At 36.2% G+C, this 6,284-nt stretch overlaps 1 long non-coding RNA gene across 1 annotated transcript; it reads right to left on the reverse strand.

Moving 5' to 3' along the window:
* Nucleotides 1-1,084: 1,084 nt before the first annotated feature.
* Nucleotides 1,085-5,898, reverse strand: LOC149917495 (uncharacterized). The gene is made up of 4 exons (XR_016467483.1): nt 5,804-5,898; nt 5,079-5,116; nt 3,290-3,376; nt 1,085-1,240 (listed from the first exon to the last, which is right to left on the reverse strand). It is a non-coding gene; the product is annotated as an uncharacterized LOC149917495 (long non-coding RNA).
* Nucleotides 5,899-6,284: the final 386 nt, after the last annotated feature.

Raw genomic sequence — 6,284 nt, forward strand, 5'->3', positions numbered from 1 at the left:
TTTCTAGTTGCTAAGAGACCTACGTCAAAACAACTACCTTTTCCTTCTAAATAAGGACCCACAATAGGCTATTATTTAACTATTTGTGGCCTTCAGTTTTCTACATTATAATGTCAGGAGTGAGAAGAAAAAAATAAAAAAACTAAACCGTATTTATGCAACTACACTGACATTCAATAAAACATAATGTGTTTAACTATTTTATTCAGTCATGTTTAGTATGCTGTTGAAGTTTCCTTTTTTCCTCAGGAAAAAATCCAAGGACATGCTAGAGTACATAAAATTACTGTGTTTCATTTAAGTAATAAGATGAACTGTCTCCAGAACATGACCCTTTTAAAATCAAAAAAGAATGTTTTGAGCAAAATGTTTAAGTAGTGCCTGTATTGTATTGACTGATTCTCACAGTGTAGGTGTCTTTGATCCGCCATGTAAGAGAATGCGTGGCTGCAGGCCAGCAATAACAACTAGAGAAACCTTTAAAGAGTCAGGAGCTTTTCCTTTTTTTTTTCCCTCCTCTCTTTTTTTTTTATGTCAAGGAAATCAAACACACAGCTAAAGGGCATCATAAATATATCTGATCACTGTTCAGGGGGTTTCCAAAATGAGCCACTGGAGATACTGTCTTTATTGCAAGACCAATCTCAGATTTAATCAAAGCAAATGTGCTTTAAAACCAAGTTGATTAAACTGGAGTAAATGTCAAAACAAAGACCAGAGAACAGTATTTACACAGAAGACATGTCTCTCGTGTCTGTGCAATGCCAAATACAAGTTTCTGCCCCATTCTAAAAGCTGTACTGTTTATCAGGTAATTTGACCAACTATCCTATTCTAAGCTTTGGGGAAGGATGGACTGGAGAAACTTTACATCAGCTTTTCAGCTGCATCTTTGTCTCCATAGATATATGTTGTGCCTTTCTCATTCAGTAATGACCCTCCCTTCCTCAACCACATGAATAACATTTATTTATAAATTTTTAGGTCCAACTCTTTAAAGCAGTCCCATCTAGCCAAGCTGTGCCTCCTAATATCAGTGCATTTGGAATACATATTACTCCAACTTACCTTGTTTCATGGCAGAACTAGTGAAAGAGGAAATGCCAGCTCTCAGTATGATTTAAACTGAGCCAATATGCCACCTAGATGATAATGCCTGCCACTGAAGAGATGGAAATTGACACTTCTTCCAAATTCTTGCTGTCTGCAAAGATGTTTGAGAGGTTGGGTTTTTTTCTTTCTGATAGACAAAGGAATATCAAAAGATAAAAGATATAGATTAACCCATGGGAATTTTGATAGTGGCCAGTGTGAGCCATGTTATAGCAAGTACCACATTTTACCTCTAAAGAACAAAGGTTATAAAAAATGCATGCAATTAAATGTAACTGCTAAGAAGGGACAAAATATTTGGAGTAACTGAGTGTTAGCTGGGAAGATCTAAAAGTTACTGAGTGTCTTATATACTGCCCAAAATCTGCCACCGTTTCTTCCAGCTTCATAACACACCTGTAAGTCTTTAAGAGCAATTTGATTTATCAAACCTGAGAATTTTTAGTATCTTCACTCTCTCAGAAAAATGGTCTGTCAATCACTCAGAATGGTATAGTAGGCCTTTGTTAGGAAATGTGTGCCATTGCAGCTCCACAGCACTGTCTGTGTTTTCAGTTCTTTGAGAAATATTCTTCACTTAAGCCTTTAGAGATTTTCAATAACAATAAACATAGCACTAATGAGCTGTACATAGGCCTTCAGTGTTTGTGAAATGGATTCCGGAGGCCCTTTGTTTCCCATCTTTTCTTGTATTACAACATAAATCTATCTTGCATTCCTGTTTTATTGTCTGCCATAAGACTGTATGCAAAATTTTATAGACTGTGGTTTCATCAGATTTCTGATACATGGTCAACTGCTGTGGGGCTGAGTCATCTTTGACTCCAGACACTGATGCGATATCAGTGTTCAATAATTCACAGTGATTCAAAGGTTACTAGAGCAATGTAATACATTTAGTAAAGGCAGTTGAGCTATATAGTACAATAAATGAAAGTAGATTTAACTCAGTAACAAAATAATACTTGTTAAGAGAAGGGAGAATGATAGAATATCCCAAGCTGGAAAGGATCCATAGGGATTATTGAGTCCAACTCCTAGCTCCACACAGGGTCACTCAAAAATCAGATCATATGTCTGAAAGAATTGCCTAGGCAATTCGTGAATTATGGCAAGCAGAGAAAAGTTAGCAGAGAGCATTCTTAAAGGCCAGCATCTGTGTCAAGGGCATGATATACTTTTCAAGCATACTAAATACTTCAGTGGGGAAGTTTAGAGGAAAAAAGAAAGACCAGAAAACACTTGTTTTTGGCTGCAGCCAGCTTTCTTTTAAATGTACATTGAGAAAAATTGAGTGTGACTGATCCAGAGCAGAGCACGGAACTGAAAACATGAGCTAGTAGTCACACAAGATGTGTACATTTTCCTCAACAGCCAGCATGGGACAGCTTGCTCTCTTGTTTAGATGTTATCACCATATGGGCTATCTTTTAGGTACGCATGGACGTACTCACTCTTGGAATCGGCTCTCTTAAAAGATGCATTCCTGATTTAACCTATTAGTTAATGAGCTGTGAGCTATTTGGTATTAAACATGGCCTCTAGAGGACAGCACTGTGTATTTGGGAACAGTGCTAATGGTACAGTTAGAGTTACCATTTTCAATCTTGATACTTCAGTCTTCATTTTCTTAGACGATAATTCTGTGAGCTATATAAAATAAGTTGTTTTCTTGAGGTTATGAACTCTTATGATGGTTATACCCATCTTCTACCTAAATCACCTTCTAAACCTTCTACCTCAGTGTAAAGGTAATTTTTTGGTCCTGAAACATTAAAGAAAGAAAGCCTAAACAAGTTACCAATCCTGTTTTGTATCCTTAATGATTAATTTGGCCTGATTGTTTTGTTAAAGCATATGCTCATGTTCAAGCCAGAATTTTCTTTCCAGGCTTAAGAATAAAGTTTGCTCTCAATACTGAGTACTATACCAAAGGAAAAACAAAATAGACATTTTGTATTTCTTAAGGGGGCTGATGTAATTATTTGTGCCTGCCACTGAATGAAATGACACTTCTGAGGATCAGCACAGATATTTTCAAATACAAGTTTACATGAAAATGAGATCCTGGTACTGTAGGTCAATATCCACTGTCTGTTACACCAGTGGGAGCTAAACAGCTTCAACAGAATTACACAGGAAATTCACAATGAAATAAATGAGATGGTCATCTAACCTTACTGACTGCAGGAGATGGAAGGATGAGGTGATGGAACAGCCTTGAATCTTCAGCCTTCTTTCGTTCTTCAAATCAGACAGATATCTATGGAAAAAATGTATTATAAGAAAATGCCTTCTAGAAAAAGAACAACAGTATTTGCTCTTCCCTGTGACAGTCCTGAAATTTATGCATAACTTATGAATTCTGACTTTATGAACCCTTCATGTAACTATAATCATCAATGTTAAGAATTTCTGGCAGGATCCATTGCACATATCACACATTTTATCCAGAGACAGCTAGAGGACAACTGGAAAAGTTGCTAACATAGGCCAAGTGCCTTGGAAAATATGCTGTAAGATTGAGCAAATCATGGAGCCTGCAGAGGTGGTGGTAGCTATTACCTGGCCCTTGGGACGGATGGTTTATCAGCTAGATACTGCCAACACTGCAGAGCAGGAGAGGAGAAAAGGTTGTGTTAAAAGGAGCTGTTTAAAATTAGAGTGTGTTCTTAGTTCTCCAGCCCAGGAGATCAAAATTAAAGGAAGGCTCGGGGGAAAAGAGAGAAAAAGTTGAAAATCAGGGGATCAAAAGGATTCAGGGATAAAAGAAGAGCGGAAAAGTCAGAGGAGTTCCATAGAGAAGAGGAAATTAAACCAAATGTTTTAATGTGTAGATTTTGCTACTTTTGTATGGACCTGTAAATAGCTCCTTTTGCATATGAACAGAGGGAATGTGTTAAAAAAAGTTTGTTTGGAAAGCTTGTGCTCTTTGTTGTGAACGAGCTGAAAGACCAGGGGGAAAAAAAAAACCAAAAAAACAGCCTTTGAGAGAATGTAGCATACTACAGAGCAGAGGAAAAAGATTGCATCAGTGCCTGTTAGGAGACGGATGAGGCTGAAGGAACTCTTACCCTTTCTTGGCAGGAAGGCTGAAGTGCAGAGTCTGGACCTGCAGTGAGAAAATCCTTTCTTTGGAAGTAGGATCTGCTGCTTTTCATCCACTTTTGAGAAGCAGTTAGCTGAAGACTGTTCTGCTATTGGAATTCTGAGTTGAAGTCCCACCCAAGTACAGGTTGGGAAGAAAGGGCAGAATGGACTTTATATGCAACCACATTCATTTAGGATTGTATTGAAGTCTGTTCATATGGAGCAATCAGCGTTGTTTATAATTAAACTAATGACATGAACATTCGTTTATTATAGTCAGAAACCTAATTGCGTGTTATAAGATATGAGTTTTAGTACTGCACGTGTTAAGCATGCCAGATATCCAGAGGAGTGACTCACAGAAAGCATTAAAATATTAGGTTGAGGTGTTTGGTCTCATTTTATTTTCCAGGTTTTGCTCCTTGTTTTTAAATGCACGCTTTGACTTTAGCATGTCACAGCGCTTTAGATGCATGACCCATTGAATGGTGTGGTTCAGTGTTACTCTAATCAAAACATGTTAGTCACATGAATATTTGTGAAATGCACGGGTGACAGCTTCACTATATGCATCCAGGATGAACTATCTCTTCAAATGAATGACATCAATGTAATCTCTCTGAATTCAGCAAACTATAAGTCATGTCAGCTGTGTTCCCAACTTTACAAGACTGTAGGACCTTAATCAATCTCACAGTCATGTTTTTAATCCAAAATGTTTAACCTTGCCCATTTACAATGTCATGCTTTGAAACTCGCATACCAACCAGACTCATTTCCTTTCCAAGAAATTGTCTTTAATAATTTCTCTACTTGCTGACTTACAAAGAATATGATTGTCAGGGAAGTGTAACTACTTCCTGCAAATGACTTACTTCCATGAAATATCAGTTGGAGTTTTATCTTAAATTGGCTGAAAACAAACAAAAAAGGAAACATTAAAAATTAGAAAAACGCATTATTCTACAGAGGATAAAAATACTTTTCCTGTACAATCACAATTAAGGAGGACATTTTAATCTTGTACACACAATAATTATATAGCTCATAATATGTTAAAGCCACCTTGTGTGATGAAAGCACAATCCTGTTGAAAAAAATTACATATGGCATGTTGGTTTATTAAGTTCTCCATCATAATTAACTGATTAATTTTAAATTGTGTAATTTTAAAAGAAGCAAGAAAAAGACTCAATAAAATACTCAAAATTCAACAAAGCAGATTTACAGTATAAGTAATGATCAAACATAGAATCACACAAATCTATTGCGTCAATAAAGCTGCTAAGTATATTTTTTGTATTAATTTCAAGGTCTGTGCTATTAAGGGATTACAATATAGGCAATATTTTCGAAGACTAAAGAATGTTCCACAGTATGGTAGATGCTGAAGAGAAGGCTAATGAGAAAAAGAGTGATTGTGACAAGCAATTATGTCACCTATGTGAATGGCTTAATTTTCTAAATTAGCCACTTTGATAATTATGACATCTCATTTGTCTTTTAATTCTACGAGCTGTGAAGTTTACCTTTGATTTTTTTCCAATCAGATAAGAGGCTTTGATAAGCCAAGGGTCTATTATGTGCCTGAAAAACTCACATTTCGGTCTGATTGTCTGCTCGTCTGCTCCAACAAGAGCAAATAGCACTTTTCATGAGAGCTCTCCAAACAAGGCTGCCACTTCTTCTGTTTGCACTATCTATTAAAAAATATTTGTTAAGCAAATTAATAATGTAAATAAGGCCGCAAGTAGGAACATTTAGTGGGCTTAAGAGTGAAGGCAAACAAACAGTTTTCAAGCACTTTTCAAACCACTCAAACAACAGGCCATTTGCATACAAGCAATTAGCATGTTAATTACAAATGGTTCTTATCCACTCATTAGAAGATTTCCAAGATTCACTGGCAAATATAGGTCTTTCTTTAATCATCTTGACTTGCAGGGGATAGCATGCATTTCATTAAATTAAAAGCAGGAAGTAGTATTTTAAATAATTAAAAGCAAACAGTGTTTTAAAGATTTAGCTTTGATCTTGGATTTAACTGCAGTAATTTCTGTAATTTATGTGTTCAAGTATAA

The sequence above is a fragment of the Phasianus colchicus genome, chromosome 6 (genome assembly GCF_987193195.1).
Source record: "Phasianus colchicus chromosome 6, bPhaCol1.hap1.1, whole genome shotgun sequence".
NCBI classification, from domain to species: Eukaryota; Metazoa; Chordata; class Aves; order Galliformes; family Phasianidae; genus Phasianus; species Phasianus colchicus.